Source organism: Staurois parvus, unplaced genomic scaffold, assembly GCF_062004578.1.
Source record: "Staurois parvus isolate SC_StPar_1 unplaced genomic scaffold, SC_StPar_1.0 ptg000352l, whole genome shotgun sequence".
Taxonomy (NCBI): Eukaryota; Metazoa; Chordata; class Amphibia; order Anura; family Ranidae; genus Staurois; species Staurois parvus.
The window spans coordinates 566,932-588,290 of NW_028318148.1; the positions used below are offsets into that span (position 1 = coordinate 566,932).

General features: G+C 40.6%; 1 protein-coding gene across 1 annotated transcript in view; it reads right to left on the reverse strand.

The window, feature by feature from the left end:
* The window catches only part of NOTCH1 (notch receptor 1), an 84,988-nt gene that overhangs the window by 50,022 nt on the left and 13,607 nt on the right, over positions 1 to 21,359 (reverse strand). The window lies entirely within an intron of this gene.

Sequence of the window (21,359 nt, forward strand, 5' to 3'; positions counted from 1 at the left end):
ACCCGATGTTGCCACCTGTTTCCTGCACGTTGCCCAGCACAGCAAAAGACAGGACCTTGCAAATTATCGCATTAAAGGGAGACTTTCTAGGAGTGTGCTGCCCCCACAAGACGCCCAAATAATTCTTATCTGGATCACTGCTTGCAGTGCTTTACAAAAATGAAAAGTCAACAAAATCAAAACCAAGCAAAACACAGAATGACATCCCACTCTCAGGCAATTAGGGTAAAGGGGCCCAGCGATGTCTCTTTGACCTTAAGAGGTCAAATAGGGTCTCCAATAAACGTAGCCAAAGATTTGGTGGTTGATAAGATTTAAGGGTCTGCTGTGTGGAAAAACCTGTCTAAAAATATGGTATTTAGAACATCAACAGCTAAATGAATGCTAGCCTTTTATAAAAAAACACTTTATAAATTTCACACTTTATATAAATACATGTACAAATTGTTTGTATGACGTCTATGTTGGTACACTCTCAAGAGCATCAAGATTTCATCAACTTATTCCCCAAAATCTGACAATCTAACTAAGACATGTCTAACCTGCAAAATGTCACCACTTCTTCACCTATAAAAATCCTTAGGTCACAGGAGGCAAAGTAATAAGAAAATTAACTCTGACATAACAAAGACAAAAATGAAATTTAGCATACAAATTTCAGCTACCATCTGCTTGTCTTAAGCCAAATGGTCTCAACCATTTGGTGTGCCACCAGCAGGGTGAGCAAACCAGCCTGGGAATGTTTGTGAAGAGTCGATGGGTTCTTAGGCTCCACAACAGCCTCACAAAGAAGAGAAAAAAAACCATAAGGAGAGAGGAGGAGGCCGACATTTTGGGGAGAATCCTGTCTTTGTCAGCGCATGAAGTGGATCTTGGTGATCCCATCTGCTTGCATATATGTACTAATAGTCCAGAGGGCAGAACTCTTAGAGAATTTATGCCTCATTTGTCCTCACACCTTTTCCACATGACTCGTGGAAAACACAAGTTGCAGTCGCTTAGAGCGAAGGTGGCTCTTTATCCCCACAGAGCTGTAAAATTGCTTATAAAGAAGTTTAGAGGAGCCCATCTGTCACTGCTCTTGTGCAGTTAAAACAACTAAAAAAGGCAGACTGTTACAACCTCTGTTTTGAAATCATTACTTTTGTTAAATACATACAGATTAAAAAGCCGCAAGCCTAATCTGATCATTTATATGATGACATTTATTTAAAGTGGATCTGTGCTTAAACAGTAACCATTAAATGCGCTAATGGCAAATGAGGCCGCAGATAAAGATTACTTTCTTGCACAAAACAGACTAGTGATCTCTGTCACACAGGAGGCTAGTGCAAGGCAGTGCTACCAATGGTTAAACGACTGACTACCCAACTGCAGGACATGCATTTTACAACCTCTATTACCACCGAAAAATGTAATGTCACAGGTCTATCTGGAAAGAGGGTTGGTATAAAGGCAAAGGAGCTTGTCATTTATTGACTCCATCAGTCAGAGAAAATCCATGCTGGGTAAAAACAGATCAAACATGCATCAAATGTATCAGTTGTGGGAGGGAATGGAATTTCACTCTAGAGGGTACTGGATTGAATCTAAACCCAAGACCTTTGCACTGCAAGGCTACAGTGGTAAACATTGATCTAACATTCAAACAACATTGTTACAAATAAAACAGAATGCAAAAACACACACAAACATACAGTATATAATCACACTAATTCAAGATGATTAGGAAAGATGTGCACAGTACAATTAAGTACAATTAAAGTGGTTGTAAACCTCAGACAACATGAAATCTTGAAATGAAATATGAACAAAACATATCCCTCTACAGGGTGTACTTGTCTCAATCAAGAGCATTAAGTGGCATTTCTGTCTGCGGTCTCTTTCCTCTGCTATCAGCATGAGTCACTTCTGCCAAGTTTTCCTGACACCAAGGGAAAAATGGTGACAGCAGATTGACAGCCTCAGCTCTGTTCCTGGGAGCTGTGTGAAGGGGTTGTGCCTCTTCCCTCCAATCAGTTCTCAGAGCTCTCCTCACTGAGCTCTGCAGTGCACAGTTTCAGCTCTCTGCCCTCTTTTTCTGACAGCTCAGACAGGCTTTATAAATTCAGCACTTTGAAAGGATGGTAGGTGAACAGGTACAGCTTGTGTAGGAGGATTTGTTTCAGCTGAGTATCAGCTGAGGCCAGTCATTTCACTGGGTATATGTAATGGTTTGCAACCACTTTAAGAGAAACAAGGCAACATTCAGATTTAGTATAGTTAGATCTTTTAAGATATACAGGTCAAACTCGAAAAATTAGAATATCGTGCAAAAGTTCATTTATTTCAGTAATGCAACTTAAAAAGGTGAAACTAATATATGAGATAGACTCATTACATGCAAAGCAAGATAGTTCAAGCCGTGATTTGTCATAATTGTGATGATTATGGCTTACAGCTCATGAAAACCCCAAATCCACAATCTCAGAAAATTTGAATATTCCATGCAATCAATAAAACAAGGATTGTACATAAAACAATATCGGACCTCTGAAAAGTATAAGCATGCATATGTACTCAGTACTTGGTTTGGGCCCCTTTTGCAGCAATTACTGCCTCAATGTGGCGTGGCATGGAAGCTATTGGCCTGTGGCACTACTGAGGTATTATGGAAGACCAGGATGCTTCAATAGCGGCCTTCAGCTCTTCTGTATTGTTCGGTCTCATGTCTCTCATCTTTCTCTTGGCAATGCCCCATAGATTCTCTATGGGGTTCAGGTCAGGCGAGTTTGCTGGCCAATCAAGCACAGTAATCCCACGATCATTGAACCAGGTTTTGGTGCTTTTGGCAGTGTGGGCAGGTGCCAAGTCCTGCTGGAAAATGAAGTGAGCATCTCCATAAAGCTCGGCTGCGGAAGGAAGCATGAAGTGCTCCAAAATCTCCTGGTAGACAGCTGCATTGACCCTGGACCTAATGAAGCACAGTGGACCAAACACCAGCAGATGACATGGCTCCCCAAATCAAAACAGACTGTGGAAACGTCACACTGGACTTCAAGCATCTTACAGTGTGTGCCTCTCCATTCTTCCTCCATACTCTGGGTCCTTGGTTTCCAAATGAGATGCAAAGTTGCTCTCATCAGAAAAGAGGACTTTGGACCACTGAGCAACAGACCAGGTCTGTTTTTCTTTAGCCCAGGTAAGACGCTTCTGACGTTATTTGTTGTTCAGGAGCGGCTTGCCAAGAGGAATACGACATTTGAAGCCCATGTCCAGGATCTGTCTGTGTGTGGTGGCTCTTGATGCACTGACTTCAGCCTCAGTCCACTTCTTGTGAAAGTCCCCAACACTTTTGAATGGTGTTTTCCTGACAATCCTCTGCAGGCTGCGGTCATCCCTGCTGCTTGTGCACCTTTTTCTTCCACACTTTTCCCTTCCACATAACTTTCTATTAATGTGCTTTGATACAGCACTTTGGGAACATCCAAACTCTTTTGCAATTACCTTTTGAGGCTTTCCCTCCTTATGGAGGGTGTCAATGATGGTTTTCTGCACACCTGTCAGGTCAGCAGTCTTTCCCATGATTGTGATTCCTACTATACCAGACTGAGAGACCATTTAAAGGCTCAGGAACCCTTTGCAGGTGTTATGGCTTAATTAGCTGATTAGAGTGGGAAACTTTGAGCCGAGAATATTGCACCTTTTCACAATATTCTAATTTTCTGAGATTGTGATGATTATGGCTTACAGCTCATGAAAACCCCAAATCCACAATTATGACAAATCACAGCTTGAACTATCTTGCTTTGCATGTAATGAGTCTATCTCATATATTAGTTTCACCTTTTACGTTGCATTACTGAAATAAATGAACTTTTGCACGATATTCTAATTTTTCGAGTTTCACCTGTAAACACATCTTAATCTAGCCATACACAGCCAGGAAAATAATTGCTGGCCATTTGTAGTAATGGTATCTGCCTCTCATGTTTAAATAATAGTAGGAAAACACCAAATCCATAAAGTTCAGAGTAGCCAACAGGTCCTATATATTTTGATAAATACTGTTTTATATACTGTATATGTAGCACTTATACAAACAAAACAGAACTTTTTTCTCAGTGGTATTACTATCTGTGTCCTCACAAAGGAAATTCACTCTATTTGTCTTGGTGACAGTTTTCTCCAGTACACTAAGTGATGAAATATCCAGAATTTTGAGATGTCAACTTCTTCTGGGGACACCTTCCTTAAAGGGGAATTTCTCCCTACTTTCAAGAGATCTCCCCCTACTTCTTGTTGCGTGTGTCTGGACAAGAAGTAAAGGGAAATCTTCTCTCTTGACAGGGAATAGACAGGGGGGAAAAAAATGGAAAGAGGACAGGGGTCTTTACAATTCCCTACTCTACTGTAAATTTTGGCTTTACATTCACTTTAAGTGCATCTCTTCTATAGCAGCAATTAAACCCAGTGAAAGAAAACAGTACTACTTTTTGTTTTTATTATATTGCAGAAACCATTCATAAAAATAGGAAAAAATATATACATATGCACTTTTCAAGCCAAAAAAGTATGGCTGCAATGTTATTTATCAGGAAAGGGGGGAAAAAAAAAACTCCCTCCAATTTAGTCTGCTCAGGGTTGCTTTGTTGGGGGATTGTGAGAGAATTTGTTGGGTATCGAAGACATTTTGAGTTAATGAGAATGCATTATCCCGGCCAGAGAAAGAGTAAAAAGAAAGCACAGAATTAATCGGGGCATCTGCCGTTCCTCACAAAAGGCCCAGAGAGAGAGCAGGTGTGCATAGTAATGAGGCGCGCAGCTGCCTCTTGCACTTGGCGACCAATCAGAGATGGCATATAGGGAAAGAGGAGGTTAGAATAGGTTTGGGGGCTTCTGGGTGGCTGGTTTTTACTGCTCCCAGTCAGAGAATGCACCAAGCTGGGCTGTGGGGACCTGCTGCTTTCATGAGAGAGGCCTTTGTTCCATCCAGAGCGCCAGTGATGGCATGTCAGCCTCTGAAGTGTCCATTCATGTGTTAAGTCCACGCTTTTAGGACTTTTGCAGTGGCGTGCGAGTAATAAAATGCTGCCAGCCACCTCCTGTGCTTGCTCTCTCACCCATGTCAACACGCTGTCCACTTCCAAGGCCAGTCTTGGAATTGGCCTACCTGCCAATGTTCGGATAATCTGTCGGCTGTCCAGCTGTCTGCTGGCCGTGTGACCAAGTGGCTCAACAAGGCCTTAAATGAGAAAGCTCTAGCTGAAGAATAAGAAAGATCTGGGACAGCCAATTTAAATCAAAACCAATATTTAGTTCAGGACAGTATGCAGGACAGTATGTCATCACTGAGCCTGAAGGTGCAAGGTGGCACACATTCCTAATCAACTAAGGGTTGCAGCATATTCTAGTTAAATCCAAAACTGTGGCAGAAATACAGATTACAAAAAGGATGATGTACATATCATTAAGAACTGTGGGGAACTTTTGTTTTTATATGCTGCCCTGTTCTAAATAAATTTATGAATCACCTGGGTGATTCTGTTTCACGTTTTACTTAATTTGTATGGAAACATAAGCAACAAAAACAAAACAAAAAAACTAAAGATTGAATAAATGAGTAGCACAAATTGCTATACGTCTCATTTGGTGAATATACCACTGAACTTTACTAATGTGGTATAAAACAAGACCTGATTATGAACAATGTAACACAGCAAAGGTTTGCTTTCGAATGGTAATTGTGTTTAAAAGTAAACTTATTTTCTAAAAATAGGATCTATTACGGGATTACAATTGGTAGGGTAAATGGCTCAAGCTTTTTGTATCTATTACATACACCATTGCTTATTCCACATTACACAGAATCCAATAGATGAAGGTTATATTATCATATGTCAGAGTGCCTTGTCTGTAGTGGGTGCACCAATGTGAGTATTGATATATCTTTCCAGTATGGGATTTTTTTTGGGATAGAGCGGGGAAAGGTTAGAACCCTTATCAACCTTTTACGGCTGTGTCCCCGGCGGGGACAACTGTCACTAACAGAAATCGATGATAAATGTAAATTTATAGGTTTCTCTGGATTAGGAAATGATGGTAGTGAAATGTTCTGATGACTTCTAAGAAAGAATTTTCCTCTACTTGGAAAATTCCTCTTACTTCCTATTGTGGTTTCACAAAAGGAAAAGACTGTTCAAAATGGGAAAAAAATGTGGAATTAAAAAAAATACTTTGAGTTAGTAGTCATTTTATTCATTTAACTCACCCATTGGTGCAGATAGTGTCTGCTGAATGAAGACTATAACTATAAAACTATAGATTCTAATTTCAAAATAAAATCGTGTGGACGTTTTGTTAGCTTTGCTAAGTTATGCTGGGACTTACAATCCTACAATTGCTCAGCAGTCTCTGCTTATGTGAGCCTGTCTTTTACACACAGCCCACATATCTTCTGGGCCCTTACCACCACCCAAGTGCATGGGTACAGACCATCACACCCTTAAGCCATTTACAAACAGGACACATGACTTGTCTTGTGAGGGCACAAGACCAGCTCAGTGACGCCTGGAATGGTACAAGCTTCGAAGTTTTAATTCTACCAAAGTGCAAATCAAGTAATTTCAAAACTCAAACCACCTAAAGGGACAAAGCTATTCTTGTTTGTCAGTCCAATCTGCTTTCATTTCAAAAATATCACAAATAAAACAGGAAAAACAACAAACAGGAAAATGCTAAATTTAGACTATGACCTCGCCCTTAAAAGATGGATTTCTTGGCTATAAAAGATAACGATTGCAAAACGCAGAGCCCAATATACCACGGATATAAAAAGCAAACATTTGATCTGTAAAGTAACAGGGGTTTTCCACATCTGGGGCATTCTGTATTCTTAGCAAATCGATTCCAGAAAGGCCAGGATACAGAGCAGAAGTGATACAATGAATTCCATGCTGGAGTTTTCTCTTTGATCTGTTGAATTATTTTCTGGAGACCAAGACAGTAAAAAGCCATCCACTATTCGGCATCTAAAAGGCATAGTGAAATGCACAGTCCTAACAATAATAGCAAGTTCCAACAACCTCCCATCGTTCCATGCCAAACCTGTTCAACTATAGACAACCTGAGAGTAGCCAAAGATATAAAATAATCAATGCCCAGTCTGGTCAATTTTGGCAAAAATCAGGTAACAATCCTCACTTCACTGGATGCCACCAATATTCATAAGAAATTCCTATAGGGCCAGTCAAAGTTAAAATAGAATTTGGATGTACTGGAAATTTTCAGCTGGTCAATACTGTTAGTCTGGTAGAAGCATAGGCTAGGTGTCCTGCAGCATCAACATAGCATATAGACAGATGATGGTTAGATACTAAAATGCCTTGCCTCCCTCAAACTGAATAATAACATAGAAAAGCAGGCCTAGAATTGTCACAAGCTGCAAAGGGTTCATTTTCCTCCATGTCAAGGATTACCTGATTGGATGGTATGCTCGTGTAAAAATAACCTTGTCCTTCAAAAACAGTATAAATCAGCTGAGCTGCAGTTTGGGGCAGGCGGCTGTGAAATGTATAGACATAATACCTAATGTTTCAAAGACATGCTAAATACATAGACAGGAGGACTCATATGTGCCTGCGAATACAGAAGCATACCATTGCTGGCTTCTGTGAAATTCTTCTCTCAGACTTAAAAATGACTTTCAGGGAGCGGAGTTAATGAGAAATGGAAAATATAAGTTAATTGTACCTGGCGCTTTACTAGATTCCTAGCACACTTGAGTGAGAGCTTTAACCAAAGATCAGGTCTACTGGAAAACCAACAGCTACAATCAATAGTAGTAGCTGCTGGTCTTGTGAAGACCGTATGCTGAAGAATTAACCCATTGAAACCAGCCCAGACAGATACAAGAAGATAGCTTCAAGCCAATTCCTGTTTTTCTAAAAATCTGTAAGCGAAAAATGTTTTCAGATTGTGGAAAGACAGCTGCAATCTTACTCTGTGGGTTATTTCAGAAAAAATGGTAAAAAAGGCACTGAAATATTTGCAGTCATTGTAAACATTTAGTATTACAACCTCATAAATGGTAGTGATGGGTTTTCAAAAACTGCAAAATAAAGAAGTTCCAGAATACTTCAGCAATGTACTACATACAATGGTGAAAGCAAAATGAAAAAGTTGTTCATATAAAACATTATCCAATCTGAGTATCGCCAAGCAATGTGCAGCAAATAGCTTCATAAGTTCCAGAAACTGAAATCTGCTAATGTGACTGATCAGACCCCTCAAAAATGTTTCCCTGCTCTGCATTGCACAACAGCAGATGTTTCATGGTGACCTCTCAATTCAGCCTCCTAAAATTCCTCTTGTCCTTAGCTGCCATCTGCCATCTTAAAAGCAACAATGCCAGAATAAGCCTTAGAAACACGTAGTAATCAATACAGACAATAGGCAGTCCGGACCTTATTTGCATTGGGATGGAGGTCTGTCATGGGCCCTAAGGCACTGCGTGATAAAACCAATACAGATGGAAGTGGGTTGCCTTTTAAATTACTGGTAAACTTCACTCATACAGTAGCTATAACAAAGATGATATTTTAGAGCATAAGAACCAAAAGACAATAAAAGAGTCAAAATTAAATTGATCCATTGATGACATGTACTGGTAGGCAGCCATTTTGGTGTGAGCGGGGCTAACATCTAAGCTATGAATGAACCAAGAGCTAGTGGCACCTCAGTTGGTGGTTGCCACTTTTGGAAGCAAACCAATATCTAGCTTGACTGACTATCTCAACATTTAAATGGACTAGAGTAATATATTAGGCTTGATGCATTGTTATAGGTGGAAACTGGTTTGCACAGGGAACCAATATTCATTCATTTTTTTCAGGTGAACAATATCTAGTCAAATTTCTATAAACTAAAGCCTAGTACACATGGGCTGAATGTTGGGTGGTATCAGCTGGTTCAATAGAAACCGGCCAACATTCGGCCGTGTGTACAGCAGCCGAGACGGCTTCTGTCGAATGGACATGACTAAAAAAAAAGGCCTGCCAATCGGCTCTCAATCAGCGCCCTCAGCCAATGGCTTAGGGCAGTGACCAGAGTTTTCTCGTGGGTGGCTGTCCCCCCTCCCCCCCCGTCAGAACATTATACAGCAGGGAGGCCCATGACACTAGCAGAGACATACAGGGAGGCCCATGACACTAGCAGAGACATACAGGGAGGCCCATGACACTAGCAGAGACATACAGGGAGGCCCATGACACTAGCAGAGACATACAGGGAGGCCCATGACACTAGCAGAGACATACAGGGAGGCCCATGACACTAGCAGAGACATACAGGGAGGCCCATGACACTAGCAGAGACATACAGGGAGGCTCATGACACTAGCAGAGACATACAGGGAGGCCCATGACACTACTGAAGCCTATAGGAAGGCCCATGACACTGCACAGGGCAACAGGGAGGCCAAAGACACCATGGAGGCCTACAGGTGACAGTAATTTTCTGAGAGGACAGGGTGCTTTGGAGCCAGGTTTCCTGTTCAGTTCAGTTCTCAAAAAAAGAGTCTAAAAAATAAAAAAGAATTACAGCATTTTAACACTACCATAACAATTTGCCTTTTTATTTATTTATTTTTTTTTACAAATGTTTACTATATGTATATATTTATCTATAAATCCTGACATCCCATAATCTACAAGGTAAAATTCACTCTCCATATGTCGCAAATCCTGAAAGCAACATCAACTCCCCTCCCCCCCAAATGTATTTTAAAAGCCGTTTTACCATTGTCCTATGGTGCCTGCTTCCTCTAACTTGTTACACTGCAAGTAATATTTACCGTGGGAAAGGAGCATTAAAAAGTAAGAGGGTCATGACTTTAATTAGCTTCACCTCCTTTGTCTCCAAGATTAATTGTAAAGTATTCAAGAGCTTGTCTTCACTGTAAATGCTTCCAGGTGCTGCTGATGGACAACAAGGCAAAAAACAATCCGAACTCGGAGACCATTTTCTAAGCAGCCTGTCCAGGTGTCAAGTGAAACTACAAGTCTTAGATGAAATACATAGCAATAAAAAAAAAACCTCTTACTCTCCATAAAAACTGATTTTAGTTGTTTTAGGTTAGTGGGCCACTTCAGTAAAAAGGAAAATAAATTAACATTCAATTCAGTTATAGTATAGCTGAAACAAAACTAGACACTGATAGACGTGCTACTTCATGCAACATAACTGACCCAAAGTATGCAAAACAATTTCCACTTCTGTTTGGAGATGATGGACAATCACTAGAATGAGCACTTCTCGAGGAGGAAAGAAGTACAGTACACTTTGAAAATCACATTATTTATAGATCTGAACAAATCAACACTGTCTTTCTAGTTAATCAGTCGGCAGGGATAAGAAATAATGCACAACTATAAAAAAGGGATGCTGTCTTTCCATTTACTAAAAGACTAAAACAGAACAGGGAAAACACCCCAGCCTCTCGTCTTCACTAGTATATTTCTTTTCATACAGACTTCCAGATACTTTACAGTAGGAATGTCCAAGTGACGCTTTTAGGGCCACTGGCATAGGTTCAACCAGTTAAAGCAGTATTAAACCCAAAAGCAAACATTTATCATATAGCAGTTTCCCATTTTTACATGTGATCGCTACAATAATTTCCTTTTTTAGGCTTTCTTTCTTATTTCACCTGGTGAACTGGCCAGTAAGTCTGTTTTTCACAAAAACAAGCTCTCCAGCAAATGCATCAGTTACAGAGATGAGACAAACCATTTAACATGGGCAGGAGTGCTTACAATGATCTTCTTTTATTTATTCTTGTAAAACCTTTATCACAAATGGAAAATCTGTTTGCTGTAACTGGTTTTAAAGTATCAGCTGCAGTTTGGCTTCAATTTGTTATTGTATTTGAATCTGCTAGTACATCTAACAGTCCCCTCCCCCCAGACTGACAGTGCTGCTGTTCAAAGGGTGCCCACTGTTTTCTTTCTTCCAGTGTGGGGGAACTCTAAGGGCTCGTTCACACTTGACTGTTTTACCAACGCTTGCCAAACGCCCCTATAGTGTTTGGAAAGCGTTGGTCCGGTGTTTAAGGAGCGTTTTTAACGCTCGGCAAACGCCGCATGCGTGGTTTAGCGGCGGTTGCTAGGCGTTTGCCAAGCGTTAAAAATGCCCCACAAATGCATATAATGAAGTTTAAATGGTGTTACCACTCCACAAACGCCCTGGAACCATGTCGCAACCGCGCTGCAAACGCCGGCCAGGGGTTTGCTGAGCGGCACCATAGACTAGAATAGGAGGCTTCAACGCCTTCTGACTCGACCAGAGGTGTCCATTTTTCCGCGATGCTAATGCTCCCATTAGAACAGCACCATGTGCTGCAATGTGCAGAATTGTCTGAGGCGTTTGGGAAGCGGTAAAAACGCTTCCCAAATGCCTCTCTGCCACCTGCACACAACGCTACTGTGAACGTAGCCTAATACAGGAGGTGTGTTACTGGCCAGATCACTAGGTGAAAACAGAGGCAAAGAAAAGCTTATTAAAATGTAGCCTCCAAATCTAATAATTGGTAATCTGCAATAAAATACACTTTTATATAGTTAGTCTGGCTGAAAAAAGACAAAAGTCCATCCAGTTCAACCATATTAAAAAAAAAAAAAAAAAGTTATAACCCCACACCCACAGTTTATTCAGAGGAATGCAAAAAAAACAAAAAACAAAAAAACAAAACAAAACACAACAGCAAAGCATGATCCAATTTGTTCCTGCAGGGAAAAAAAATTCCTTCTTGATCCCCTGAGAGGCAAAATCGGATATTCCCTGGATCAACTTTACCTATAAATGTTAGTATACAGTTATATTCTGTGTATCCAAGAAAGAATCCAGGCCTTTTTTAAAGCAATCCACTGAGCTGGCCAGAACCAACTCTTGAGGGAGTCTATTCCACATTTGCACAGCTCTTACTGTGAAGAAACCTTTCCTTGTTTGAAGATTACTCCTCCAGACGTAAAGAGTGCCCCCTTGTCCTCTGTGATGACCTCAGGGCGAATAGCACCATACCGAGTTCACTATAAGAACCACTGATGTATTTATACATGTTGATCATATCCCCCCTTAATCTCCTCTTCTCAAGAGAATACATTCAGTTCCTCTAATCTTTCCTCATAGCTGAGCTCCTCGTTTTGGTTTGGAGTTTAATACTACTTTAAGAGAAGCAACGCAATCACTAATTTTTATCTTTTTTAAATTTGTCACAAAGTTGCACTTATTCTTTAAGTTAACTGGTTTAAATATTTCTAGCAGAGGAAGTCATCTCTGCATCCTTCCAAACAACTGCTTATCACTGCCTTCCATCTGCCAGAGAGATGTGGGACACAATTCTGCAGATGTGACCATGGTCCTGCAAAGTTGTCACAAAGCCCTTTTCCAGAACACCTGCTTCCATAAAACCACAGGCTCTCCGTTTAACCCACATAACGCCCCAACAATCAGCCCTTTCCCTGTAACCAATCACAAGTGGGTCTCGGGACTTTTCACCTAGAAAATCCACCTGGAGGGGAGTATTTTGTGGTTTCTGAACATCTGTTTCAGCAACTGGAAGGCAGCAATCAAACAGGCGCAGCAGGGAGGTTGGGTAACATAAGAGGGTTAATTAGGCTCAAATAGGAGAAGTAGGCAGCCCAAGGGACTGAATATTACTGCTAATATGCCTAATAACTACTGGTTATGGCCAGTATTAAACACGCATGAAGAAAAAAGAGACTTTGTAAAATGTAATTAGAGGGTGAGCTGGATAAAATGGATCAGTGGGAAATAAATTTTGACAATTCAAATCATTCTTGCAAAATTAACCTTTGTATGCTCACCATGGCTAGCTGTATTGCGTGTTTAATTGCCCATTAAAGTCACAGGTTTTTGCAGTAAAATAAAAGGTTGGTGTGAACTTTTATTAATTGAAGGGGTCAGATATCTGCTCTTAAATTCCTAAGACTGCACATCTGCTGTGGCCATTATAAAGGGTTCTCACAATCCCTGATGGATTTGTATTTATTATATATTATGAAGAATGCTAGAACACCAGAAACTCAGAAGTGGACAGGAAGGGAACCAGAGATCTTGACCTACTCAGCCCACCAGATGCCACTGGTTACTAAAATGTTACTTTTGACTTTTGGGTGAAATTACCCCTAGACTAACCCTAAACATTTTTTTTTTGTTTATGTGAAAGAAACCCATAAAATGGCTAAAGGGACAGCCATTCTGTACTACAGCCCCCACCTGACAGGATAAGAGCTCCCATTCCCACACAAACTACCTTTTTGTTTTTGAGAATGGACAAAAGGTCATCAGTTTCATGTCAAGACACACTACATTTCTGTCATGTCCCATGACCAGAAGTAGATGCCAAGGTCACCAAACCAAGATAAATCTCATGCAGAGAGATATGTGCCAACAGGGCAACTGCAGCTCTGAATGAAAGGACTTGAAGATACAGCTCTGGCTTGTTGAGGGAGTAGGCCTTAGCCTTAGGGACATTCCTGGTGGTTCTTGACCCAGGAGATAGGAATGATGGATGAAGTCCTTGGAATTCAGCATACTGACCCACAGTCAGGTCAGCATCAACAAGGTTCAAGTGGTTGATTGTGGACAATAGATGTGAATTTACACTAAAATTATGAGATCACATTCTTTCTCTGGCTGCTGGGACACCAGGCAAAAAGAAAACTGTTGCAGAGGGTCCTAGACTGTTAAAAACAGGAAAAATAAAAAGACAAAAACCACTCAAAGGAATATGATGAATTGGTTACAAGTTCCAAACTTGTCCACAGGCTACATCATGCTATATTTTAGAACATCCTTCAAAAGACAACAACAGCCTGAGGTAGAAGTTGAGTAATGATAACTGAAAGAGATTGTTACTGGTCACAAGACAAACATTCAGCTGGAGGTGGTCAGATCTCGCCTTTGGAGTTTATTAGGGAACTTCTCCCTATGAAAATGCTAATAGCCTGGCTGCCTTAATGAATCAATAGCTTCAGTTCTTTCTCAGTAGCTAACTGAACAGAAATGTAGACCTGGAGTCCAAACATTGCCTGTACGGCTCCGATTATGTGTTTACTTCATCCCGCTGCCAACAACTGCCAACAGCAGAAAATGTATTTATTTCTTTTATTTTTTATTTTTTAATTTTTACTTTTAATGAGAAACATAGGGATTGCTATAGCTGAACACTCCTTCCAAAAATGCATGTTGCCTGGCTGTTATGTTGATTCAACAATGTCAATACTTTATAGCACTGACCAAGAATAAGCACAACATATTATTATAATACAGGACTTCTATAACGCCAACACAGCGCTTTCCAAAATGAAGGCAGACTTTTCAGTTACAATACAATTTGGTACGAGAGGAATCAAGAGGGCTCTGCTCGTTACAGCCTACATGTGCTTATTTCTGGTCAGAATACCATGAAAGCCTGCCAGGCAACTAGCATTTTTATAAAAAGCTCAAAAATGACCACCCCTGTATTGCTCTCAGAACATGATTCTCTTAAAAGGTGTCAGTGGCCTAACTCTTGACATTTCTCAAGCCCTGCTTGACCTCCAAAGCGCCATATCAAAAAATGCCTAGTTTTATTGTACATGTCCCAACACCTGTTGAACACAAAATGTGCAAATGAAGTGCGCAATTAACCATCCTAGAAGACACTTTAAATGTATGAGGCTTTTTAATAAATAGCTTAGACCGAAACATTAGTTACTTCCTCTACAGCCTGCAGTGCCCTGGGGGTGCCTGGCTTGCTCGAGCCACTGAACAAACCATTAGTGACCCATGGCCTGTGAATAATCCCACCTCTTTTTGATCATTAAATTCCAACAGACAGCAGGGCACTAATGGGGGGGATGGGCTGGCCAAGGAAACACTCCGCTGAATGCCAGGAATGACCCTCCACACAGGTTAGGCATTTCTGAACTTCAGCAGAGCTTAGCCCTGACCTCAGAATATGTTAAGACTTGCAGTTTATTCATGTTTCTATCGAGCACAGGGCAAATTTTCACCCCCCAAGCCCTTAAGGAACTACAAGTTTTAGCATGTTCAGTCAACTGCCTTCACAGATGAAGGAGATTTACTTCCAAACAAATCAATTTTTTTGTAATACAATCAGAGTTATATTTAAAACTGAAGGTGAAAATGTGGCATTTAAGCCGACTTAAGTGACATCATGTGATTGTCCCATATGATCATTCTAGCATTTATCTTGTGCAGCTGGCTATGATTTTATGGCTTTCAGCCATAAGAAGGAAGGAAGAGGAACTTCACCCAAATTTAAAAAGGCACTGGTAAAAATGTATTATCAAGGCCATGTTAAAAGACAAAGTTGCTTATGTAATGAATGCTAAAGTTAACTAACATAGTGTGGAACTTTCAAATCAGCTGTTTCAGCCTTGCCACCATTATCATTTAGGACCAAAGGATTTTCTGTCTGTCCATTTCAAACGTTTATTCTCCATCACATCCTTCCATGCTCTTGTTGGGAAACCAATCCCAGATGTGTGACTGCAGTAGAGGCTACATCATTCTGGCCTAGACATATTATATACTGTATGAATATACAGTATATGAAATTCTGACAAAGTGGTAAGTAGCAATACAGAGGTATGTTGAAAATGAGGGCAAGGGTCTGCTTTAATTTCAGAATGCCTTCTACCCTCAATTTGGTCATTTAGTCCAGTGGTCTCCAAACTTTCTAAACAAAGGGCCAGTTTACTATCCTTCAGACTTTATGGGGTCAGATTGTGGCCAATGAGAGTAGAAAATTCCCCAGCATCAGTGGGAGTAAACAATGCCCATCATTTAAGTGGAAGTAATAGTGCCCCATTGTTGATATCAGTGGTAGGTATATTACCAAATCATTGGTGTCTGTGGGAGGAATAGTGACTCACCACTGGTGTCAGTGGGAGGAATGGCGCCCCATTATTGGTGTCACTTGTGGATGGAATAGTGCCCTAAAGGGCCATATTAGGAAAGCAAATGGCCATATTTGGCCCCAGTGACGCAGTATGGAGACTACTGATCTAGTCCAAGCAATACCCTTTGTCATTCCAAGGCGGACAGGCTGCTTTAAGAACAATCATTTTTCCTGGGGCTTAAGATTAATCAAATGGACTTTCTTCCTTAAAGGATAAGTTCACCTTTGGAACATGTTACATGTTCCACACGATTTTAGGGTGGAACATGTAACATGTTCCCATAGCTGCAGCCTGATCACTGCCCTCCCTCCCTCTGACAGATAGTACAGGGAAACTTCTCCCTGTACTATCTGTCAGATTTGAAAACAGCACGGCCATGTGGGGCTCCACCCACACGACTGCATCACTCATTCATGGACTTCCGTGAATGAATGAACTGCAAGCCCCGACAGCCTTAGCGGCTGTGGTCTTGTCATTTTCAATGAACTACTACAACACTGTGGAGCGCTGTGGTAGTTCATTGAAGCTTCCGGTCAATAAATCTGCTTGCCCGTACATCCCATACGGCAAGCAGATATCCTGACAGGTCTGCAGGAGGCTTGCATGGCATCAGTGATCTACTGATCGCTGGTTCAATGCTTTCCAGACTCCTTTGGACAAAAATAATAAATGCACATTTTTTTTTTACCTGTGCATTTATTATTCTTGTGCAAAAGGTGAACTTATCCTTTAACCAGTTCCTGCTCGGCCAATAGGAAAATGACGGCCGGGCGGGACTTTGATCGATCCGGGTGGGCATCACTTGACATCTTTCCTGGATCGTGCCTTGCTCGTACCCGTAGGGCTGCGCTGTGGCGAGATCTGTCACCGGCTGTGTACCTCGGACACAGCCGATGACAGATCTGTGTACCGGCCCGTTGCCAGCACCAAGTGACCTGCTGTGACCAATCACAGCAGGTCACATGACAGTTGTAAACAATGGATGCCTTCCTTTCATGCCATCCACTGTATACAATTGTGTCACTAGCTGTGATTGGTCACAGTGATCACATGCGCAGACTAGGCCAATCACAACCCATCTGTGTCATGTGATTAGCCGTGGCCAATCACAACAAAAAAACCCTGAATGAATCGATTTCATTCAGTTAAATGCTAGTTTATAGCAAAGAAATTCTTTGCTATAAGCAATCATATTGTGTAAAAAAACTAAACAAAATACAAATATTGATCACTTCCCCAAAGTAGTACAATGTTACTATGGTAACATTATACTACTTTGGTTATAGCGTAATATGAAATGAAAATAGTAAAAAAAAACAGAAAAAAATGTAATAAAAAATAAAATAAAAATTTAAAAAAATTATCAATTTTTTTTTTCGTACTGTCAACAGTCAGTGTCCCTGATCACCACCACACTAGTTATATGATGATGATGTACTGCACTGGTGACAGTATGTAAAAAAAAAAATAATTGTGAAAATATTTCTAATTTCTTCATTTTCCAAAAACTTATGACAAAAACATTTAAAACTTAAAAAAAAAACTCTCCATGCTGCTTATGAAATACTGCGGACTTTCTACTTTGCAAAAAGGGGTCATTTATAATAATAAATAATAATAATAATTTGGGGGATATCTGTACTGTTCTGACATTTTTGGGCCTGAAGAAATTAGATTGGCCATCAGTACTTCAGGATTGATTGATTTCCAGATACTGTATATCCCATAGTTTGTGAACTCTATAACTTTCCTACAGACTAAGCAATAAATACTGATTTGGGTTATTTTCACCAAAGAAATGTAGCAGAATACATCTTGGCCTAAATTTATGAAGAACAATTATTTATTTGCAAATTTTTATAACAGAAACAAATAAAAATTTGTTCTTTCAAAATTTTCGGTCTTTTTTTGTTAATTTATAAGAAAACAAAAAAACAGTGGTGATTAAATACCACCAAAAGAAAACTCTAGTTGTGTGAACAAAATGTTAATTTAGTTTGGGTACAGTGTTGCATGACCGCGCAATTGTCATTCAAAGTGTGAGAGAGCTGAAACCTGAAAATTGGGCTGGGCAGGAAGGAGGTAAAAGTTCCCGGTATTGAAGTGGTTAAGTGGTGCTGCAGTGTTCGCTCGATATCCATTAAAAGATCTTTCTTGCTGCTAACAATTTTTTTAAAGGCAACATACAACTGGCTATCTTGTGTGCTGGGTTTACAATCAGGAAAAAATGCTTGCCGATTGGTTACTGCTCTGGGGTAAGGCACATTACAGACCGTCTCATCCCACTGAAGTGCCTCAGAGAATACAACAGAGAGCAGTGCAGAAGACTTTCCCGGAATCTGTCTCCACTTAAAATAGGTTCTTGTAAACTGGGCAGATGGCAAATAATAAAAGGAAAAAAAGTCCCATTTATCATTGTGCTCTTAATAGATAAAACCAGAAACTAAACCAAATTAAAATAAATAAATAAATAAATAAAAGGATGTGGTCCCAAAGGAAATATCCACATTGTCCAGCAATATCCTACAGGGTTACTGCAGACTGGTCAACCAAAATAGCGAATAAGCATTCTGAACATTGACTTCGAGATGTGTGTGTTGAAACTAGTAATAGAACTTGGGGTTGACCGTATATCATGGGTCTTTTCAGGGGAAAGGACACAGGTACAGCAGGTAAATTGCAAGGGTTGAACAAACAGACACACCAGCCAAACATTCCCGTCAGATTCATATGAAGATACAGCACAATGTGAAGAAGACATGGGGGGTTCTATTAGGCTATTATACCACTCTTGTTGACAGCAGCTGTCAAACAAAGAAGGTGGAAAGGATTGGGTTGTCCAAACATCTGCTGCATCCAGAAATGGCAAGACAGATGGACAGAGCTAAGTTGCGCCTCTGTAAGGTCACCATTTGGAAATTCACTGAAGAGGCAGCACAGAGTATTTCAGGAGAGGAGAGTGCAATAGAATCAGCATAAAGAATTTTAAGGAGAATATTTAAGGAATGGAAAAGATTCCAAAAATTCCATAAGCAGTGCAGAGTATTTCAGGAAATGAGTTAAAGACAGGAAGAGCAGAGTGCTTCAGCAGCAGAGGATATTTCAAAAGAAGAGAGTTAACCAGATAGCCTTTAAGGCTGCTAGTTACTACTTCCTACTTTGTGTTAAAGTTCATTGTCTTTCAGTTGTGTCTCATCAGTCTCTGCCATAACGGTGAAGCTGGAATCTTCGTTCCCAAGTCTGGTATGTATTTCACTTGAATTTCTAATTGGATTTGCTGTTAAAATAATAGAACCTTTGTGGCCAAACCAAAAAGCAACAGGTGACCTGGAGTTATGGCTACCGGCCAGCGTGGTGCGCTTTATCTAGCCCAGCTCAGATGCCACGCTATCAGCTCTGCCGCTTATCAAAGCCTGGCGCTGCGATGACAGAGACGCCAAAACTACAAATCAGGAAGGGAGACCTTCTGTCCCGAGAATTCAGAATGCCAGAAATATTCTTTTATCCTCTGCTGTGAACCTTCTCCTCATGATCCCCGTCATCATCTACTCAACATTAACAAATGATATGCTTGTTTAATTGGTGCAATTAGTGCCACCGGTCTCCCGCTAAAGAGACGGCTTGCAGGGGAAATGGCGGTGATATGCAGAAACATAGGGTGATAATTACACTTTTAAAAATTTTTTTCCTCCGGTGGCCCCCTGAGGAAAAAAAAAAAAAATCACTAGAAGAAAAATTGCTCTGCTAGTTAGCATCACACAGTCCCGTACACTTGTGAGGACTCCTAGGAAAACATGAATCGGAACAGTTGTGTCATTCACATGCCTCTGGGGAGCTAGGAACCATCTGCCTGCAGATTATGGGGCACATGCTCATTTTGTCTTGGCGGGTTTGTTTTATTTTGTGCAGCTTGCCATGGTTGCCTGGCTTATCTAGTACCTAGCGACAAATTACAGTCAAAAAGTACACAAAAAATAAAAAGCCTCAAGATTGGGCCAGAATTGGCTCATTTGGGTACAGCTGTCCCCAGCCTCCTGCTGCCTATTTTACTGAGGACACTCAAGTCTTTTCTCTCATTTTACTGCCTTCTAGCACTAGAAGCCCATTCAGGGTATTGACCGACCAACCAACCAATTAATACAACTCTATAGAAAGTTCCCAAAGTTCTGAAGTTAGCGTTACTCTCCTTTGTAGAAAGCAGACATTCTTTGTGTTGGCCGGAATGTACAGAAGAGAGCCAACAGGGTCAGCAGAGGAGCTGCTAGAAGGTAGTGTTAGTTTCTACTGAGCTGGTAAACTGGAATTTGGCAAAAACCTCTATGTTGGCTCTTAAACAGGAATGTTATAATAAAGATCTAAACTTAAAAAGCAAAGGCACAGTAGGATTGTCAGTGAAGTAATACAAAGAGGGATAAATGGCAGATTTGCTGACTGAACAATATCCAAGATCTAAATCTAATCTAAAATGCCCAAACACACTTCAGTGAGCTCCTTTATCCTCCTGATATTGGAACCAACTTCCAAAATGCCCAATGCCATTCACTCCTTAATGGAGCCCTCCTAATAAAACATCAAAAAGACCAGAAAAATCCAAAATGAAAAGCTATTTGCTGCTTCTGTCTGCTCCTGAGTGTGCATCCTGAAAAAAGAAACTCATGCTGTATATGTAGTTCATGTATGCAGTAGTTTATTCCTGCCATCTATAACGCTCTGGAAGAGTTTTTTTGTAAAAAAGTATTTCTCCTGGAAAGGAACAAGACAGACCAAAGCCAAATGAAAAATTCTTGCCTATTTTTTTAAAGAAAAACTACAGCGTGGCGATAAATGTTGGCACCATTGCATTCTGGGATATCCCCCATGATTAGTCACATAGCGTTAATCTGTCTTGCCAAACAAAAGAGGCCAAATTTTCACCAAACCCCAGCTGTCTCTCTTTCAATGAAAGAAGGCGAGATTTACAGCGTCCCTGCAGCAGGAGTGTTATAAAAAAAAAAAAAAAAAAAAAATACACACACACAACAAGCTGCCTGAATTCATTAAGTGCACACAAAAGAGGTGCCGGGCTCTGTATGCCTCACTCCTTGCAGCCCTGAATAACTTACCATTGTTCAATAGGACAGGCATGGAGGCAAGCTGCCGAAACCACAGGAAACTTCAAGGGAGCCCCCTCCCCCCACCCGCTAAGATACTCAGCCACTTGTACTGTTCTGATGACTTACAAAAATACATGGCTAGACTTACAAAGTCTAGCCATACATGGCCAGATCTGGTATGGATTTTGAATCTAGCAACATTTCCCACCTTCTCCCAACTTTTTTTAAGAAATAGACATTTTCAGTTTTCCGTGGATCAGGAGTAACCCTAATTTGTTGTACACAATTCCCACATATT